This window comes from Petaurus breviceps, unplaced genomic scaffold (genome assembly GCF_028583685.1).
Source record: "Petaurus breviceps papuanus isolate PSGF00001 unplaced genomic scaffold, PetGlider_PUasm1.0 112, whole genome shotgun sequence".
NCBI lineage: Eukaryota > Metazoa > Chordata > Mammalia > Diprotodontia > Petauridae > Petaurus > Petaurus breviceps.
In genome coordinates this window covers 2103971-2120858 of record NW_027185601.1, presented here as the reverse complement: position 1 = coordinate 2120858, position 16888 = coordinate 2103971, and the positions used below count along the sequence as shown (strand labels likewise).

The window sequence follows — 16888 nt, the reverse complement described above, 5'->3', positions numbered from 1 at the left end:
TATATATATATATATATATATATATATATATATATATATATATATATGTTTGTTTGTTTTTGTTTGCTTTTTGGAGGGCAATTAGGGTTAAGTGACTTGCCCAAGGTCACATGGCTAGTAAGTGTGTCAAGTATCTGTGATAGTAATGGAATGTGGAGATTCCCCTGTATTGGGCTTGGTTTTCAAATTGATTGTATTAAAACCCAGAGCTTGTTAATCCCACCTGTGGGATGGACTTTTTGATGTGAAAAGAAAGTCCTGACTGGGAGGAGCTGGTGACGTAGATTTGGAGAGACACTAGAGAGAGGCAGAAGATCTTTTTGGAAGCAGCACCTCCTGGAGAGAGAGAGACTAAGAGAATTGCTGGTGGCTGCTTTGAATTGCCCTGGACTTTTGAGACCTGCCCCCTGAGCTGCCAAGGACTGAGGAGACATGGCTGTTTTGCTGGTACTTTGTCTGTCTGTTTTGATGTTATTTTGCCAGATTTGTCCACTGGTGAAAGACTGTCCTTTTGTTGAAGAAGTCCTGGAACCTGGCTGTTCGCTAAGAAGCCCTGAGACTGTCCTGCAGACAGAGAGTGAATACTGTCCACTGGTGAGGGACAGTACTGTTGTTGCAGGGGTCTGGAGACTGTCCTGCAGACAGAATGAATGGTGTCCACTGGTGAAGGACAGTGCTGTTGTTGCAGGGGTCTGGGAGCCTTTCTGTTGGTTCAGAAGCCCTGAAGAAGGATTTTCTTGTTGTATGTTTACAGAAATCCTGGGAGAGGGCTTTGCTAATGTGTTCAGGGGTTCTAGGACTGTTCTACAGACAGAGGATAAATTCATGAAGGGACTGGCAATGTATCTTGTGGCTTTGCTAAGCCTTGTCTCCCCAGGAACTAAGATTGCTGAGAACTTGCCTCGTGTCAAGATGAAGAAAAGACCTCCATTTGGGTATTAAGTGCTGTGTTTAAACTTGATGTAACTCTGGGGTAGATTCAATTGTGATCCAGGGGTGGGGAACTTTTGACCTTATGTTTGGAAACTAATCTACATTTGAGAAGAGGGGCTTTGTGGTGGACTTAATTAAGGTATAGCCTAGGGGTGGAGAAGTATTTAGAACAGAGACTTTGTAATTGATTGAATGATTGGAAGATCCTGGGGTGGGGTAGTACTTGGAGATTATTTAATCACACTTAGTAAATGCTGTATTTGGAATGATGTCATGTTTTGATCTTCTCTGTTCTGGGTTTGTTACTGAATAAAATAGAGAGCACCTATGCTGGTATTTTGAACCTGGGAAGTTGCCTTCTTTTGGCATTACATTACAGTATCTGAGTCCAGATTTGAACACAGGTCTTCCTGACTCCAGGGCCGGTGCTCTTTTCACTGTGCCACCTAGCCTCCTGGAGATAATATTTGTTAAGGAGCCTCAACAAATGCTTAATCTCTTCCCCTTCACCTTTCCTTCCAAGTCGAGGATTAGGTGATTCTGATTTAAGTGTATGGGTGGCTATTTTGGGATTTTCTGGTAAAGTCTCTTAGTAAATAAAGCAAAGAAAAAGTACTTTTAATGAGATGTTTCAAAATCATGTGTCTCAATATTTTACTTTAAAAATATATTTACTCTATCTAAATGGTATGAAATAAACAGATCTAGTTTTCTACAATTTGCAGAAATCATCTTAATATCTCCAATAGCATTAGTACTTCAGGTCCTCAACTCTATAGCCCAGCCTTAAGAGATTTACTTACTCTAACTAAATGTCTGAATCAGATCCAATTAGAAGGCTGTTATAATGATAGTTATAAGAAAATACTGCTTTTTCTCTCAATAAAGTAACTAAGGGTGGAAAAAGGTTATATCCATGAAACAAATGTTCTGGCTTGTGGAATGCAAATTATGCTGGACATTCCCTGAAGTTAAAAAATAAATAAATAAAACCATAACATGAAAAGTGTTTAAAATCATAGCAAACTCAATTATCCACAGCAAATTTTGCTTTCAAGTTAAACAAAAATAAATGAGCCAACTAAGTTTGAATCGTTGCAATGCATTATTTATCTCAAATACTTTTTGTGGCCCATGTCCTAAAAGTTTTTCAAAGGAGGTCAGTGACCCTACAAAGCAACTGTAGATTGTTTAGAGAATGCAAGACTTGTATTAAGCTGGTGGTAGAATCTCAGTAGTGGTACTGTTTGTCTTTAACATGGAAGGAAGTATTTTTAATGGAAGGGCATGGGAAAGAGAATGTGGGCACCTTGTTTAACAATATACAATATATTGCTTCACTATTTAATCAAAGGAATATCTAGCATTTATAAGGTACTCTAAATAATTTATTGCAAAGTAACTTGTATACATTCTCATTTGATACTTCCAGTTGCCTAGTGTGATTGGTGCTATTATGATCAGCATTTTATACATGAGGAAACCCATGATTGAAGAGTTCAGTTGACTTGACCTGAGCACACAGTAAGCAAATGTCAAGAGGCAGGATTCAAAATCGGGTCCTCAACTCCAAGTTTAACACCTACATCGTGGTACTTCTCATCCAATCATGTATTTGGAAATATTAGTCAAGAAGTTTCACTGACTTTCTCATGCCACCATGATAAATCATACACTACTTTCCAATTTAAAACCTTTTATGTTCTGGCTTCCATTTGTCTTTTCATGCTGATTATACATTCATTGCTCACTTATATTCCCTATTCTAGCTAAACTGCCATACTTGATATTCTCTATATTTATCTTTTATTTTCACGTCTTTGCACAGGCTGGTCTTATTATAAAGAATGGCATCCTTTATTATGTCCATCTCCAGGAAAGCTTAGTTCCTTTTTTTGTTTTTGTTTTTGTTTTTTGGAGGAGGAGGGGAGGGAAATTTGGGTGAAGTGACTTGCCCAAGGTCACACAGCTAGTAAGTGTTAAATGTCTGAAGCTGGATTTGAACTCAGGTCCTCCTGACTCCAGGGCCAGTGCTCTATTCACTGCAACACCTAGCCACCCCTGCTTAGTTCCCTTTGAAATGTGTGTGTATGTATATTGGCATACTTAGATGTGTACATGAGCAATATTTATAGATGTATATCTGTATCTATATAGAATATCTATCTAAAGAATAGACAGATGGACAGATAGCTGTATTTATATATAGATGATATACATCTATATATTCTTTATGCTACATACATGTTGTATCTACTTTTCTGCATACCCATAAACCTCTTCTCAGTAATTGGCTTCTAGAGAGCAGTGCTGTTTGTTCTTGTCTTTGTGTTTCCAGGGTTTAGCACAGACCCTGGTACACAGTAGGCATTCAGTAACTGCTTTTCAAATTGACTTGAATTGTGTTATACATTCCCAGTATGTTAGATACCACCATTTAAATGGAAATACTAAAAAAAATACTCCAAAATACAGTTTTTTTGGATTATTTACCTGATTGTATGATGTGTAACACTCCATCTGGGGCTACCTTCTCAATTTGGGTAGGTATACTTTGTAGGTGAGTTACCTTAGAGAAACGGGATTCTACTTCCAGGAACAAGCCCAATTTGTGAGTCCATGCTCCTAAAATTATAGGTCTCAAGCCTCTACTAATGTCTTTATCTTTAATAGTCAGCCAGTAAACACAATCAGTTCAAAGCAAAGGCATATATAACATATTAAGAGCAGGAGCCACAAACCATCTCCTCCTGCCCCACCCAACCCCCAAATAAACACTCTCCTAAAAATACAAACAGTGCCAGTAGGAAGGCAGGGCACAAACCAAAAATATACTGGTTATGAAATAAATACACAGGAAACACATGGGGTCAAGGCCTTTGGCAGTATTGGGCATCAATTTCTAGTGCCTTTTTGTGTTATTCTCATGCTGCTCCCCACTGGTCACACTACTGATCAGTTCATCTAGTTCAGCCCCCTGGACTTGCTCCTCTTCCCAAGTTTACTCTGAATTAACCAGAACTAATCATCTGTTGAATCCATAGGTCTTTTCAGCTGCCAAAGGTCATGTTCCTGCATGCTGTTTTGTGCCTCTCTCTCTGATTCCAGAGTTTGGTGTACTCTCTCTTATTAGGTAAGTAGCTCCACTCTAAGACTCTTTGGACAGCAAGGGGGTGAGGATAAAGAAAAATCCTCCAACAATACTCTCTATTGCTCTCTGGTAGAATTAGAAGAACCATACCTCATAAAGATGCTTTCTGCCATGGCCAACAAGTTTAGCTTTTCAAAGTTTGCCACGGACATGGTCAACCTTATATTAGCCAAAGGCAAACTGCCATTCCACTTTCATCAGGGAAACTTTTGCACTCAAATCTTAGAAGTTCTTTGTTCTCATTTAGCACAGTAATATCTCATTATCTTTGTGCCTTCTAAGATTATATCAACTTGCCTGGGGAGGACAACCGACTCTCCCCCTTCAGACCTCCAATGCATAAGAAAGAATTGAAAACTACAATACATAGGCTTCATAATGTTGTTCTGAAACTGATCTTGTTTCATCCAGCTTATGCCCCAAAGAAGCTTAATGTTTTCTTTGATTATATGGAATGCTACTGGCACCCTCTCCACTGAGGTGATCAAAGGGAGAGTCACAGCATGGAAGAGCCCCCCCCTGTATCCTGCTGATTTCATATTATTTTGTCCCTTGATTGGGAACTGCCTCCTGCTAGGACAAGACCTATAGCAATTTTAATCACTCCTTATCATCAATCACCATCCCTGAATCTGGAGGGGAAAAATTTCCTAAACTCTGAGTTGCAACTAATGGTAGATTAGAAACACTAGTGTGGTTATACTTTACCTCTCCAAAACATATAACAAATAAGACCACAAAACAAATAAACTCTTAGGTTAGAAAAACAACAAATGTTTTCACTTTTAGGGCTCTCTATCTTTTCTACATGGAAAACACACAAACAATAACAGAAAAATCTGTGCTTTGTCACCTTAGGAAATCTCTCCTGCTAGAAAAGAGGCACTCCGTACTGCTTCCATACTCACACAAAGTTCTAAAGTGAAAGGCATAAGGACAGAGACTGGATATGCGATTTCAATGATATAGGGAACCATGACATGAACAAACTTCCTCTGCCCTTGCAGTTTGTTACTTTCTCTGACAAAGAAAAGCAACTGCAGAATGAAATGCTAATACCCAGAAATAAATATATGCATATTAAAAAAATCTCTGTATTGAATCTTTAAGTAGCTCTATTAGTATTTGTCTTAACTTCCTCTGTTGTTACCTTAACTGTATAGACAAACCAATGAAGCTGTTTCAGTTTTCCTAGTGTGGTTCCAAGTGATGTCATTCTTCAGCCCTCTGTTTTTTTCCCTATAGCAATCTTATGTATATCTCTGGGGAAAGTTTCATTTCTAGAATTAGCTTTGTAAAGGTAATTTTGATCACAAGAAGTCAGTATTAAGTTATGTCTTGTGAGGAGTGATCCAGATGCTACTTCACTGATGAAGCACTCTGGAAAGGGGATTTTCAGATGTATCTGGCCAAATTTCAATCTCCTGTGATTCGTCCAATTCAAAATGGGTTATGGAAGCATAACTCAGAGAGACCAGGTAACAAATAACTTCCTTGTTCCTGTATTCAGAATTCAAGTGACAGATCAAGCCAATTTTATTGTAATAGACAGGGGCAAGGGGTCCTGGTGGTGGTAATATCATAAGCTTTCAGACTTCAGGAGCTTCAGTCGACCAGGTGCATTTGAGTGTCAAGGGACATTTTTGAGAGCATGGGCTGGGTGGAGAAGTTCTCATTCTCTTCCTAAATCACTCTACTATTCTTAATTATTCCCTGTTGACACTGTCCACGTATCAAAGAATGCTTAGTTTTTTTTTTTTTTTTTTTTTTTTTCTTTTTGGAGGGGGAAGGTAGGGCAATTGGGGTTAAGTGACTTGCTCAAGTTCACACGGCTAGTTTTGTGTTAAGTGCCTGAGGCTGGATTTGAACTCAGATCCTCTTGACTCCAGGGCCAGGGCTCTATTCACTGCATCACCTAGCAGCCCCGAGCTTTGACTATCTTTAGGCTTATTTTTATAGGCATTTCACTCAAAATTGAATTTCTTGTACTACATCCCCAATAGTTTTTACCTTTTTGATAATTTAGCAGCATTTGGTTATCTTCCACCTACTGTTTGATCTTCTCTAAAGAAATCCCTTCAGATCAGTGAAACTTTTGAAAGCAGAAAAAAGCTTTGTGAAGCAGTTCACCTTTACTAAACAATTCAATTAAGCAAATACTGAGTACCTCCTATAATGCATGACATTATACTAAGCTGGGAATAATATTTACAAAAAAAAATACCTGTCAATTTAGTTCTCTAAAGGTGTGTGACTACTCACTATCTCCTCCCTCCTCATTTCCCCTTCACTGAGCCTGCCTTACAGTGGTACAATCCAGTAAGGGGGCTGTAATGAGGCCCCATTATAATACCTCATATGAAGTATTATGCCTAACATTAGGTGGTCTGAATTCTTAGAGACTGGCACAATAGTAATGAACTTTGTTAGGTTTTAGTATGTTTTAAATACTTCAAGTAAGTTGTATAGTGCAGTGAGAAGAGGAGAGGCTTCAGAGGAACCTAGGTCAGACGACTTAGGTTCAAATCTCACCTCTGACATTTACTGTGTGACCTTAGGCAAGTCTAAACCATGAGTGCCTCAGTTCCTTCATTTGTAAAAACTTGAGATTGGAATAGAAAGTCTCTGATGTCTCTTCTGCCTCCAGAACTATGAATTCCATAATTCTATATAAGGGCCCAGATTAATGAGAAAGCGAAGGGGCTAGCAATCTCCAAACTAAAATATTCATTGCCCCTTGAAAAACAGTTATTATAAATAGAACTGCAAATATTTATATAAATTTCAGATAGGAGCCTTCTTAAAGAATGGCAGCTACATTAATTAGTCAGTTCTGTGACATCAGTATATCCCGCAGGGGAAAAAGAAATGCAGGTTTCATTTCTTTTCCGGTGCTTACCATTTAGCAGTGTCTGACACGTAGTGGGCACTTCATAAACATTTATTGAATGATTCATGTAGGACTACTATTGTCTGATGGCCAGTTGGGCTAAGTTCTAAGGCCTATCACTTACCAGATTTGCTGCAAGGTTATGAAAAACACATGGAAAACCTTACAAATATTTCCATAGTTGAGAGGGAAGAATTAGATAAAGAAAATGAGAATTCTCCAGAGGTGCCAGCAACTACATTAAATAAGCATTTGTATGTATACAGCCCAGTTCCCTTCAAAGCTACCAGAACTGCAGAAATCTGAGAGTTGGTACTGTTTTAAAGAAATATTCTCAAACACAAATGCCATGTTTATTAGCAGTTTATGACATCTCATAATATTTGCCCACATATTATTTCACATGTGAAATCACATACAATATATTTCCAAATTAGCCATATAAAAAAGCAAGAAAAATAAAGAGAGTAATATACTTAAATCTTCATCCAGAGTTCATCAGTTCTCTCTCCAGAAGTGGGTAGCATTTTTTTTTCATTGTGCGTCCTTGGATCATTATATTGACAGAATAAGCTAGTCTTTCCCAGATGATCATCATTATAACACCACTGTTCCTCTACACAGTTCCCAGTTCTCACTTAACTTTGTTCATTTAGTTATTGCCAGGATTTGGGTTTTTTTGGTTGTTTTTTTCGGAAACCAACCCCTTTCTCATTTTTTTTTGTCACAATAGTACTCCATTACAGTCATCTGCCACAACCTGTTCAGTCCTTCCCGAACTGATGAGAATCCCCTCAATTCCCATTCTTCGTCAGCACAAAAAGAGTTGTTACAAATACTTTTTGTACATATGGGTACTTTTCCTTTTTCTTTGATCTCTTTGGGGTATAGACCTACTAGTGGTATTGCTGGGTTAAAGAGTATGAACAGTTTAATAGCTCTTTGGGCATAGTTTCACATCCTTCTCCAGAATGACTAGACCAGTTCACAACTCCATTAACAATTTATAAGCCTCCCTAGTTTCCTGTATCCCTTTTAGCATTTGTCATTTTTGACAGGTGGGAGGGGGTACCTCAGAGTTGTTAATTTGTATTTCTCTAATCCACAGTGACTTAGAATATTTTTCCATGTGACTACAGATAGCTTTAGCTTCTTTTTTCTGAAAACTGCCTGTACATATCTTTTGTAGTTGCTGTTTAGTTATTTTCAGTCATGTCTGACTCTTCACGACTCCATCTGGGGTTTTCTTGGCAAAGATACTGGAGTGATTTGCAATTTCCTTCTCAAGGTCATTTTACAGATGAGGAAAGTGACTTGCCCATGGCCGGAGAGCTAGCATGTTTGAGGCCAGATTTTAAGTCAGGACAATGAGAATTCCTGGTGTCTCTCTATCCACTGTACCACCATCCTCAAAGTCTCTTTTGTTTCTGACTACTGAGCCCCTCAACCTTTCCTTTTATTATTGCTGTCCAATCCTTATCTTTTATATCCTTCTACTTACCAGCTGAGGAAGACAGATTGCTATGCCCAACTGATTCCATGTGTGTGTGCATGCACATGTGTGTGCATGCACGTGTGTGTGCATGCACGTGTGTGTATGCATGTATGTATGTGAGTGTATTCCTCCTCCACTATAATAGTTATTCCTTAAACACTTATATGAGAAAATTTTCCCAATCTACCTCTTTCCTCCTTTCTCTCTATACATTTTTCTTACCCTTTAATTTTTTTTTAAAGAAAACATTCTAACATAATTGACTCACACCCATGCTCTCTATCTATGTAGATTCCTTCTAACTGCCCCTAATTTTTTTTTAGGAGTTACATGAATCATCTTCCAATAAAAGAATGAAAACAGTATAACTTTAGTCTCTTATGATTTCTCTTTCATATTTACTTGTTTATGGTTCTCTTGAGACTTCTGTTTAAATGTTAAATTTTCTATTCATCTCTGTAGATTTCTTGCAACTACAAGCATTACTGCTCCTTTCTGCTTTGGAACTACAACCAGTTCCCTGTGCCCCCTGTGACTGATCACAAGTGCTCCTCTCCAATCAATAATTATGACCCAGAACTGTGTATGGGCAACAGAGCTGCAAATCAGCATCAGCTGCACCCAGTGCCAGCAAAGGGTGCTCTGGAATAGATTTCTGACCATTCGTCTGACCTCCTTACTGTCTCTGGGCTGAGAGCTCCCAAAGTTGCTGCAGGTGTCATAACCATCTTTAAGGCTCACTGTTTTCGTTCCTGTCACAATTTGAGTCAACTCTCACCTTAGGGTAAGACCTCTCCTGCTTTCCTTCTTTATTTTATGTTTATTTTTAGTTTACATCATTCATTTCCACAAGATTCTGAGTTACAAATTTTCTCTCCATCTTTCCCATACCCACCACTCCAAAACAGTGATCCCACTGTATATCCCTACATCAATCTGCTCTCTCCTATATCCTCCTGCATCCCCCCTCCAATTTTCCAGTAGGGCAAGATGGATCTCTATACCCCACTGCCTGTATGTCTTATTTCCCAGTTGCATGTAGAAAATAATAATAATAAAATAATAATAATTTTTTTTAAACATTTGAATTCCAGACTCATCACCTTCCTCCCTCATCACCCATCCTTACTGGGAAGATAAGCAATTCAATATAGGTTGTACGTGTGTAGCTACGTAAAACATGTCCATAGTGGATATATTGTGAAAGACTGACTATATTTCCCTCCATCCTATCTCGTCCCCCCCCACTTGTTCCATTCTCTACTTTGACCCTGTCCCTTTTCAAAAGTGTGTGATTCCAACTTCCCTTCCCCAAACCTGCCCTCCCCTCTACCATCCCCCCTCTCATCCCCTTCCCCCCTACTCTCCTGTAGAGGGAGATACCATATTTAGTGTGTATGTCATTCCCTCCCTAAGTCAAATTCAAGTAGAATAAGGTTGACTTATTCCCTTTTGCCCTTCCTGTTCTTCCCCTCCATTGTAAGAGTTTTCCCTTGCCTCTTCTACATGGCTAAATTTACCCCATTCTGTCTCTCCCCATCTCCTCTCATTATATTCCTCTCTTACATATCAATTTCACCTTTTAAGTATTATCCCTTCCTTTTCAACTGGTTCTGCACCCTCTGTCTATGTATACCTGTACACATATATACACACTCTCATATATGTATTCATACACACATATACCCTCCTATATAGACATATGTATGCATGTATACATATGTAAATATACATTTATATTTCCTTCAACTATTCTCATTCTGAGAAAAGTTTCATGAGTTACAATTATCATTTTTCTGTGTAGGAATGTAAATAGCTTAACTATGATAAGTTCCTTATGATTTCTTTTCCCTGTTTACCTTCTCATGCTTCTCTTGCTTCTTGTATTTGAATATCAAATTTTCTATTCAACTCTGTTTTTTTCATCAAGAATGCTTGAAAGTTCTCTATTTCATTGAATGACCATATTTTCCCCTGAAACATCGCACTCAGTTTTACTGGGTAGGTGATTCTTGGTTTTAATCCAAGTTCCTTTGACCTCCAGAATATCATATTCCAGGCCCTTTAATCCCTCACTGTAGAAGCTGCCAGATCCTGAGTTATCCTGATTGTGTTTACACTATATTCAAATTGTTTCTTCCTGGTTGCATGTAATATTTTCTCCTTGATGTGGGAAGTCTGGAACCTGGCTATGATATGCCTAGGAGTTTTCATTTTGGTATCTTTTTCAAGAGATGATAATTGGGTTCTTTCAACCTCTGTTTTGCCCTCTGGTTCAAAATCATCAGGGCAATTTTCCTTGAGAATTTCTTGAAGGATGATTTCTAGGTTCTTTTTTTGGTCATGGCTTTCACATAGTCCAATAATTTTTAAATTATTTCTTAACTCTCCTGGATCTATTTTCTAGGCCCATGGTTTTCCCAATGAGCTATTTCACATTGCCTTCTATTTTTTAATTTGTTTGAATCTGTTTAATAGTATCTTGATTTCTCATAATGTCACTAGTTTCCATTTGCTCCAATCTAATTCTGAAGGAATGATTCTCCTCAGTGAGTTTTTGAGATTCTTTTTCCATCTGCCAAATTCGGGTTTTTAAGGCATTCTTCTCCTCATTGGCTTTTTGAGCCTCTTTTGCCATTTGAGTTAGTCTACTTTTTAAGGTGTGATTTTCTTAAGTCAGGTCATTGCCCCTCTTTTCATGATTTTCTTTCATCATTCTCATTTCTCTTCCCATTTTTTCCTCCATTTCTCTTATTTGCTTTTCAAAATCCTTCTTAAGCTCCTCTATGGCCTGTAACTAGTTTGTATTTTTCTTGGAAGTTTTTGATGCAGGAGTTCTAACATCATTGTTTTCCTCCTGTTCCATACTTTGATCCTTTTTGTCACCAAAAGAGGAATCCAAAGTCAGATTGCTGTGCTTGCTTTGCTTGGTTCATGTTGCTCATGTTGCCACTCATTTACTTAACTTTTGAGCTTTTTGCCACAGCAGAATTCTGCTTCCAGAGAGGATAGCTTTGTCCCAAATCACTGAGGTTTTCTCAGCTGCTGGAGCTATTAGTTGGCTGCCCTCTCAGAAGCCTCCTCTGGCTCTGGCACCTTGTCACACACCCCAGGACCTCCATGCTAGACAATGATCCAGATCCAAGCAGGTTAAAGCAAGCATGATTACTCCTCAGACTTATTGCTTGTTCCCCTGACAATTTACAAGTCAGGAGCTGTGAAGCATCTATGTGGTGGCGGTTGCATGAAGGCCATACCTCAGCTGCTTCTTCCTTTGGGGGCAGAGGTTGGACCACATTTCTGGACCCCCTCTTCCCAGAAAGTCCACACTGACCTCTCACTTTGCATTTGGCATTAATGGGTTGATAATTCTGGAAACTGCCACAGCTGCTAGTGATCCATTCTCTAGAAGCCACTCTAGCTGGAGGCTGGTCAGGGTGCCCTCAGGCTAAAACTGCAGACTCACTCATGGCTGGGCTCTGCTCCCAGCATGCTACAATGGACCCTTCCTATCTGTGTGCTGTGCTGCCTCAGCAGGAGGTTTGTCTCTCTCTGTTACTTTGTGGGTTCTGTAGCCCTAAACTTTAAGTCATTTTTTATATGTATTTGAGGTGCTTATGGAGGGAGCATATGAAGTTTTCCTCCTTCTATGTCTCCATCTTGGCTGCACCCCCCTCCTGCTTTCCTTCTTAGTTGCTTTAGGCTACAAAAATGCCTTACTCTGAACTGTCTGGTGACTCCTCCATTCCAAAATTTGATTTGAGGACTTGAAAATATTTGTAGGGAATGTTGAAAGAGTTCAACTGGGTGACTACTTTTTTTAGTTTTGCTTTTTGGAGGGCAATTGGGGTTAAGTTACTTGCCCAAGGTCACACAGCTAATTTTTGTGTTAAGTGTCTGAGGCCAGATCCGAACCCAGGTCCTTCTGACTCCAGGGCTCGTGCTCTATTCACTGCACCACCTAGCCACCCCTGGGTGACTACTTTTAATTCACTATCTTAGCTTCAGTGCTATTTGACCAATTGTTACACACACACACACACACACACACACATATGTATATCTTTATCTCTCTATACATACATACATACATACATACATATATATATATATATATATATATATACATATTCAAATACACACACACTCGCACACACAAATCAACATTATGTATTGACTTAAAGTCTTTTCTGGACAAGAAGTTGAAGGGCCACATTGCATCCATATGCAGAAGATGAACTAGAAGTGATTTCAAAGACCATTTAGTCTGATTCTTTTATTTCATAAATGAAGACATTGAGCCACAGAAATGATGTTATTAATCCAAGGTCACAAAGAAACTATGTGGCAAAAAGCACAATTAAGAACACTTTTCTCTGACAACCCCATTCCAGTGTATTGACCTTTATGTTTCACAGAGTTCCTGGGTTTGATGTCTATGCCAAAAATTTCCAAATCCAATGTTGTGGCTACAAAATTCTATCCCTTCAAAGGTTTTTCTTTGTATGTAAATCATTTTTTCTCTACATTTTTTCTAACAGCATATGAATAAGATGTTGAATAAATAAAGCAAATATTGAATCCCAAAGATAAGATGATATCAGAAGGGGATATTGCAGGGGGAGCCAAAATGATATACTCTAGTTCCTTTGGAGTACCAGGTTGAGAAGTAAACCATTAGTTTCCCAATGATTCTACACAATGAATCAGAATGGTGATTTGACAAAAAAAAATGCTTGTTTTGAAGTCAGAGGACCTAGGTTTGAGTGCTAGGTCTGCTCCTTGCAACTGTATAGTTTCACCATTATAAGGTAAATTTCTACAGGGGAGGGGCTAGTTGTTTTTTTTTTTTAATTATTTGCATTCCTAGCCCTCAGCACACAGAAAACACTTAATAAATACATACTGATTTATTTATGGATTGACATTGGGAAAATTACTTAAAAATCTTTGAAATTTAGAAGTTGTTTTTCACATAAAAAATGCAGGTGTTGAATGTAACGTTCATGTCTGGTCAAAAACCTACTCTCTTTGATTCAGAGAACAATTCATTGGCTAAATCTAATAGTTCACTTTATTTCTGCTGAAAAGGTGAGAGTTCCAGAACAAAAGAGAAAAAAATAGTTTCAATCCATGGTCAGATTCAGAATAGTTCATAAAACGTGACTCATCTTGTATATTATCATTTTGGATCCTTATAGAAAATGCATTAATTCTTTTTTCTTTATTTCTAACTAATGTTACTGGAACATAAATACTGTAGTAGTGCATTCTATTGGCCAGACTTGTTACCTTATAATTTAGTTTCTTTTAATTGGGTTGCCACAGGGTAGCACACACATATTCTCTAATCTCCTAGCTGAGAGATACTTTTTCAGTTTGATAATTCCCAACAGTATATACATTTTCTTTCATTGGTCTTTTGATTTCTATTTGACCATACATTACTATGATGTAAGAGACTATACTTTAGTAAGAAATAGTTACCAACCAAATGAATACAGGCACCCACACTAGTTTGAAAAATATCCATAATTTGAGAGAGTGAAAGCTTAACTCAAATTTTGGCCCCAAAGATGCACAAAATATTGTGATGATTCTATGCAACAATATACAAATAGACACCCATCATTATATAATTGAGTATAATTCAGTAATCACCAATAAGTATGAAGAATACAAGTATAAGGAAACAGAAACATTGAGAAGCATTAGCATAATACTTTCTTACAAAGGTATTAAAAAAAGCAAACAAAGGACGTTCAAATTTTAAAATTAAATTACTACCTTTTTATGAATGTGGAAATATTTCTTCCCTTCATTATTCAAGGACAATTTGTGTATCATTACACAACTCTTCATGAAATTATGATGATGTATATCTAAAATCAGTTGTATCCAGAAGAAGAGGTCATTAGAAAAAGGTCCAAGATGATGAATGCTGATGTTGCCAGGAAAGTCAAAGGGAAAAAATGTGCAAGGAAATTCCAGTGTGATTATTGGTAGAAAAATGGATGTGAAGGAAGATTCCATGGGGGAATCTGGCAGTAGGAAAGGGAATAAGTAAGAATGCCATCTGGGAAAATTTGCTGTGGTAAATTGACTGCATATTAGGAACAAGAAAGAGCAGAAGGTTCATAGGCAGAAGACTTGAAAATAATGAATTGGATTGAACAACTCTCTTTCAGACTGAGTAGATAATAAAAGATTATCTCTATATTACAGGCAATGTCTAACTGATGAAAACTTGACTTTCAAACAGAATAAATTTGTGACTGCCTAGAACTCATGAGTAATTATATTTTATAAGAAATATGATGATGGAATTTAGATCTAGAAGGAACAGTAGGAACAATGTAGTCAAATCCAGATATTTTGACAGATGAAGAAATGAAAGCTCACAGAGGTGAACTGACTTGCTAGAAATCAGAAGGTAAACTGGCAGAGTCAAATTGATACCCAGCTCTGATAACTTTTTGACTCTAGTTTTCTGAACCAAGCACTATTTCCACTAATAATTACCAACCATTCTTTAAATGTGTTAAATATATAAAGTCTTAAGTGTTATTTAAATTGAGGGCATATAGAGTAACTTGAATGACCTAATAAGTACAACTTAAGCTTCTCAAGGAGGGGGCTTTAAAAATAGAAAAGGTTTCATTTATTTTTGAACTACGTGTAAATTTTTTTTTAATTTTTTTTTCCTAAAAATTTACATCAAAATTCTTTTCCTTACTTTTACCCCCTCCCACTGAAAAGGCAAACATTTTGATACTGATTATACATGTGAATTCATACAAAATAAAATTTCATATTAGCCATGTTGCCAAAGAAAATACAAATAAAACAATAAAAATAAAGTTTGAAAAAATATTTAATTTGAATTTCACTAATCAATAGAAATTTAGAAGATTTAAAGTATTTTTTTATGTGACAAATGGTTTTGATTTCTTCTTTTGAAAATTACCTGTTCATACCCTTTGACCACTTATCAGCAGGGAAATGACTTTTTAAAAAAAATTGCCTCAGTTCCTGAGGTCTTTTGCAGGGAAACATCATAATTTACACTCCTAGTTTCCTGTTTTCCTTCTAATTTTGACTATATTACTTTTCTTCCTACAAAAGCTTTTCAATTTAATGTAACCAGATTTATTTATTTTACTTCCTGTAATTCTCTTTATTTCTTATTTGGTCATAGATTCTTCCATTATTCATAGATCTGGTAGATACTTTTTTTTTCTATGTTGCCATAATTTACTTATGACATTACTCTTTATGTCCAAATGATATAACCACTTTGACCTTATCTTGGCATAAGGTGTGAGATGTTTGTCTACACAGTATCTGTGTAAATACTTTCTATTTTTCCAGCAATTGTTCAAAATGGTGAGTACTTGCACCAAAGCTTAGATTTTTGACTTATCTAACACTAGATTATATAGTAATTTAAAACTCTTTGTTGTGTACCTAATTTATTCCACTGATCCACCACTTTATTCCTTACACATTCTTAGCCATTTTTGATGATTTCTGTGCAGTAATATGATTTGAAAAATGGAACTATTGGGCCACCTTCATATTTTTATTAATTCTTTTGATATTTTTGACCTTTTGTACTTACATTTTGTTACATTTTCTTCTAGCTCTATAAAATAGTTTGGTACTTTGATTGGTATGGCATTGAATAAGTTAAATTATTTAAATACTTATCATTGTTATTATATTGGCTGAGCCTACATTTAAACCATTAATATTTCTCCAATTGGTTACATCTGTCTTTATTTGTGTGAAAAGTATTCTGTAACTGTGTTCATATAATCTCTCTGTTGTGGCAGGTAGATCCCCAAATATTTTATGTTAGCTACAGTTATTTTAAATGGAATTTCCCTTTCTATCTCTTCCTGATAGACTTTTGTTGTAATATAAAGAAATACTTATCATTTATATGGGTTTTAGTTCAAATTTTGCAACTTTTCTGAAGTAGTTAATGACATAAAGTAATTTTTCTTTAGTTTATTTTCTAGGATTCTTTAATTATCCCATCATGTCACCTGTAAAGAGTGATCGTTATGTTTACTCATTATCCATTTTTATCCCTTCAATTTCTTTTTCTTGCCTTATTGCTATAGCTACCAATTCTAGTACAATGTTGAATAATAGTGGTGATAATGGACAAACTTGTTTCACTCCTGATCTTATTGGGAAGGTTTCAAGTTTAATCCCAATACAGATAATGCTTACTTTTGGTTTTATATAAATACTACTTATCATTTTAAGAATGGCTCCATTGATTCTTTGCTTTCTAGTGTTTTTAATAAGAATGGATGCTACATTTTATCAAAAGCTTTTTTTTACATCTATTGAGATAATCATAGAATTTCTGTTGTTTTTGTTACTGATATGGCCAACTGATAGGTTT

General features: G+C 36.8%; 1 protein-coding gene across 1 annotated transcript in view; it reads right to left on the bottom strand.

Annotated features, from left to right (window-relative positions):
• The window catches only part of LOC138157377 (contactin-associated protein-like 2), a 2155842-nt gene that overhangs the window by 1208914 nt on the left and 930040 nt on the right, over window positions 1-16888 (bottom strand). The window lies entirely within an intron of this gene.